Raw genomic sequence first — 5,560 nt, 5'->3', positions numbered from 1 at the left:
CTGAAGCAAGTCAACTTCTCCCTAGCTTGGTTCCCTCTAGTCCCTTGGTTCGCAGAACGGTTGGATCCTTGACTATTCTGAGGACGGTTATAAGGTCTATTCCCCTGCCTTCCTCGGTTCTGATTCTGATTACCTGGACGGCTAGGTCCCCCAGCACTGAAACCACCTTGACGATTCACCCTCTTGTTTCTCATATCTTCAATTTCCTGGCACTTTTCAACCAATACTTGAAAATTCCGAATTCCTAAAGGTACCACCGCGTCTTGCAGCTCGTACCTCAAACCACCTTGGAAACGACGGCACATATAATTCTCATCAATACCATCTCTAAAGAAACGAAAGAACCTCGACAAAGATTCAAACTTCTTCGCATAGGCTTCCACATTCATGCCTCCCTGAGTCAGCTTCAGGAATTCTTCTCCATACCTCTCCCTGGCAGTCTCCGGAAAATACTTAGCTAAGAACCTTCTTTTGAAATTTTCCCAATTAAACTCCTCATAAGCAGCTTCCATCATCAAACTAGTATTTCCCCACCAGTACTCCGCATCTCCCAATAACCGTCGTTAGAATATTTTTAAGAGGTAGGAATGGAAAATACAGTCGGGGAAAAATGTTTTGCGATAATTTTTAGAAATCGTTTATTACGAGCGTTTAGTTCCTAAATTTTCTAGTTTCGCGAGTTCGGCCTTTTAGCGAAGCGTGACTCGTCTGCGAGGCGTAAGTTCCCATGAGAAAAGAAAAATATCTTTAATGGATAAGTTAGATTGATCCAATGGCTAGGATTTAATCATGGGTTTAGGCACTATTTGATCAAGTGGCTAGGACTTAACTTGAGAAGCTTGTTCAAGAAGCCATAGACCACTATTTGACCACTTTATTGACTTGGAAAAAGCAGAAAATCCTTCATCTCTTCCTCTCTTTGGCCGAGCTTCTTCTTGCCAATAACCCTAGCTCACAAAAAATTTCATAATCCACCATTTTAGCTCATTCCAAGCTTCTTGAATCCATAGAGTTTCTTCCTTGAGGTAACTAATTCCTTCTTTTCTCTTTTGTTGATTCAAACCCCTTAGGGTTTGGTGGTTTTAGGTTTATGTTCTTGAGAAAAATTTTAGAACTTGGTTAAAAAGTTTTGTGATCCATGGAAGTTGTTAACTAGATGTTAACTAGGTTTGTTTGATGCTTAGCTTGATTGATTCCATGAGATTAGTGAGTTCTCATGAGATTTGTTCTTAGTTAGGGTTTTTGAGAAAATTTCTAATTGATCAAAGATCATGAAAAATGTTTTGTGGATGTGAAAAGGAGGTTGTTTTAAGTCTTTTTGAAGCTTAAAAATTCTTGCCAAAATTTTATGTTGAAAAATTATTTTCATGTGGAAAAGACTTAGAAAAATTTCTTGAGTTTTGGGTGTGTTTTAGAAAATGTTTTGGTTGATCAATTAAATGGTTTTGGGACCTAAAAGATCAAGGCTAGGGTTTTAAAATGAAATATTGTGGAGCTAGCCTTGTTTTTCCTCATTCTGGCTGTAATGAACAGGGGCATTTTCGTCCCTTTAAAATTGTTTTTCGTATCCTAGAAACATAACCTTTTGATCCGTCTTTTCGAGATGAAGAGTTTGGCGTATGGTTCGTCTCGATCGGACAAGAATCGAATGAGTTATGGTCTTTTTATTTTGGGAACTATTTCGTCTAATTTGAAAAACGTGAAGAGTTTTGCTTGAACTTTTGATCAATTAGGGAAGTATCGGAAACACTACCCGAGAGTGTTAGAACGTACCTTAAACCCCTCTAGATTTTTGGGATTTGGTTTCGTTTCGTGTGGTCATTTTGGGCGTAACTTATGGATTGTCCGCTCCTTATTTTTTTAGGAAGCGAGAAAAGTGTAGAATAACGCGAGAAAGTTGTTTATTCGAAAGCTTTGCCGAGGTAAGGGCACCTTTTTATTTCTGTCTTAAATTATGCCGATAGCATGAGTATATGCTTGTTGTTGTTGTGGATGTCTGTTTATGCACTGTTGTGAGTGCCTGGCATGATTTGTGTGGTGTATTCTCGATATGAGATCGTGATGAATACTTGTTTTGTTGTTTTACATATTATGTGAATATGTATGTTGGCGTGTTGTTGTGGAAAATTACATGTTATGTGGATATGTAATTGTTTGCAGGAGCATATGTAAACGTGTAGGTCAGTGGCGACTGCACGGGGTATGTCAGTGGAGACTGCCCTATATATGTGAAACAGAAATAATATGCTCATGCATTCATAGTCGTGTATGTCAGTGGCGACTGCACGGGGTGTGTCAGTGGAGACCACCTAATCCTACGGGATTTATTGAGTCGGTGTTTGTCAGTGGCGACTGCACCCTTTTTAGTAGGAGTGGCCCTACGACTCGCTGCGGTGAGGTTAAATTCCGGAATTCATGCATGTGATTAACCAGTGGCGGTTGTCACACTTATTCATTTAGAGGGTCCGAATTGATAGGCTATGTGCGCAATTTATTTGTTTTAAATTGCTTTGTTGTTTTGGTATGTGTTATTTGTGTTGGTATGTGCTATTTGTGTACTTGTTTCCAGTTGGTGACTCTTACTTTTTGCATGCCATATTCGCGGGCTCCTCCGACCCCTAGACGATGGAGAGGCGCCTGAGGTCGCTGTTTGTGAGGACGGCGAGGATTTTGTGGAGTATCCTGTAGAGTAGTTGGTAGCCTTAGATAGGCTCTGTTTTGTTTAGGCTTAGGGTCTGATTACTTTTGGATGACTGTATTTGGTACTCAGACTTTTGTGTCTTTTGGTTGTAATATATTCAGGTACACACTTGCTTCTTGGAAGCCCTTTATACAATATGTGATATTGTATATTATTTCTGTTGTATGATATGATGACTGAGCTAGTCAAGAGTTTCACGCGCACTCTGAAAATATTTTATTTAGCGTGATGTTTTGTTTAAAAAAAAAATATAATGCCCTTTGTTCGGTTTTGAAAATCGGGGTGTTACATTTTTGGTATCAGAGCTCGGCATTAGATCATCAAAAGGGAAAGTGTGTACATGAGTTAACAGTCTGAGGTCAGTCAGTCTAGAGTTAGAGTCGCGTTGGTTTCGCGAGTCGTCGTTGGTAGCAGAGAGTCTTTCGTGGGAGTGACCCCCGAATGAGTTAGTGTGTGTGTCTTCAACCAAACGTGACGTAACCACTTTTAACACTTGTCGGGTGGACGTGGAAGTTTCTGTGGAATTGAGAAAGAGATTTATTACGCCAAGTGTGTCTCCGTGGGGAGCACCAGTCCTGTTGGTGAAAAAGAAGGACGTACTTGGGGCGAATAAGAACTGCAAGGGATTATTAGAAGTAGCGTTGGATGTAGTCACTCGGAGATGTCGAGTGTGGACGAGAAGATGTTATTCTTGTAAAAGATTGTAAGTAAGGACTTGATCCGGGGGACTTTTTGAAGAAAATATTGGATGATGCCACAGCGAGTTCGGAACGCGACTTGACGACGTTATTGGGTTGTCAAAAAGACGCAGCCAATGGGGGATGGTGGAGCAGGCAACGATGCCAATTGGAATTGATTACGATGATTGGATAATCATCAGGGTGAGTTATATCGGAATTAAAGGGCGTTGTGCGTCAAGAGGGACTGAGCTTAGTGATGTTAGACGACAGTTATACGAATGGTGTACACCTTAAGAGCTAAAGTCGAGTGATTAAGACTTATGGGATTCTGAAACAAGATTTTTAAGGGTAAATCGCGTGATGATTGAAGGTAGGAGACCAAATATCACGTTGATAAGTGACAATCTATATCATAGTTGGGAGATTGTGGGTATAGATGTGGTTATGAGATGAAACTTTAGGTAATTAATTGTTGGATAAGTATGAATTTGGAGAAATGTTTAGGTGAAGAACGAGTAGTTCAACCTTGGAAAGTAAGTTTTATGTCGATGATAGGTGATACTAGAGGTGTATAGTATGGAAATACCTATGGAATAACAGCCTTTTTCGTTAAATTTGTTAGTTACCGGAGGATAAAACCTAAGAGAAGGTAAACTTTTGGAGTAGTTTGAAGGAATTAGTGAAGATTGGAGTAAAGGCCCTGTGTGGAGGGACATTAAGTTAACAATTTTGATCGACCAAGAGAGTTGAATAACCAAGTAGCACCTTGAAATTTATGATATCGTCGGAGTTGAAGTAGACAAATTTTAAATAATCCAAGTGATGTACGAGAATTTTAGGGAATTTTCTAGAAATGTCGGGTATGAGTAGAAAAGGGATTCGTTAGTAAGAGTACTAAGACGTCGATAGTGATAGTCGGAAGGACATTTTGTTGGATGTTAAGAAGTAATGGAGAAATTGAGATGGCGTGGCTAGTAGTTTATGTTCTTGAGGATTAGATTCAAGAGTTTGATTTGGGTATCGAACGTAATGAGGAAGCTGTTGTGGCGTATGATTTGTGCTTTGGTGGGTAGTCCCAAGAAGACGAGCATTAAGATTTGAGATAAGTGTCGAACACTAGATGGATGGGTAAGATATGTTGATTTGGAGGATTAATTAATTAGAGCGTTCGTTACGAGGAATCTATTGGTTTGCACCCCAGAAAAGGGCTAGAAGCGAGTAGGAACTTTATGAATGAGTAGATGTGCCGGGATGAGTAGCAAGAACGTGTGTGAAGTTGGTTAATGGTATGGGAGAAGAGTATATTGGTTACGATGGAACTTTTGTGGAACGAAAGAGTTTTGGCTTGGGTGCGGCAAATTAAAGATGTTGTTTGGATTCAACGAGTTACTGGTATGATGGTTTGGGAACTAACTCTAGGTGGTTGTTGAACTTGGAAGTTGCAATCACTAGAGCGATGAGAAAGATCTAATCGGAGTTTCGTAGAGTTTATAGCGTCGACAGAATAGTGCAAAGGAAGAGTAACGTTGTATGTCGGCAAGGAAGAGAGAAGTTAATACGATTTATAAGGGGAGGTTGACAACCTCGTGGGTTAATTTGGAAAAAGTTAAAAAGGAATTGTAAAAAGGACTATGATGATGTGCCTCGTGAGTAGTGGCGGTTGAGTTAAGAACCACCTCAGGAGGGTATGCCAAGGAAAGTGGGTTAGGCATAATTGGATAAGAGCACAATGGAATAAAGATAAGGACGAGAGATTTAAATTGAGCAAAATGTTACGGTTGGAATTAAGACGGTGAAATCACAAAGTGGAAAAACATGTTGGAGGACTCTCCATAAGACTTTGGAGGTCGAGACAAGTTTAAATAAGTGACGTGGCATTATTGTACAAATGAATCGACGGAGAAAGTTAGTCATTGAGAAGATGTGTTAAGAACAAGTAAAGGGAGAAGCACATGGAGATGTGGCTTATGTCAATTAAGGAATTCACGAAAAGGATTGCCTCACACATAATTTGGAAAATTATGATTGTGCGTGTATGTTAAGGATTCGAAAGCATCACATGAATGGATTACATGGTGGCGAGTTGTGGTATGTGAATATGAGAAAGTAGGTTAGTATTTGTCCTAATGAAGAGATTCGTAGCATAGTGAAGAGGCGTATTGAGAAATTAAAGGACTTT

Source organism: Trifolium pratense, linkage group LG3 (genome assembly GCF_020283565.1).
Source record: "Trifolium pratense cultivar HEN17-A07 linkage group LG3, ARS_RC_1.1, whole genome shotgun sequence".
NCBI classification, from domain to species: Eukaryota; Viridiplantae; Streptophyta; class Magnoliopsida; order Fabales; family Fabaceae; genus Trifolium; species Trifolium pratense.
The sequence above is the reverse complement of the archived record's forward strand: the minus strand, read 5'-3'. Positions refer to the sequence as shown.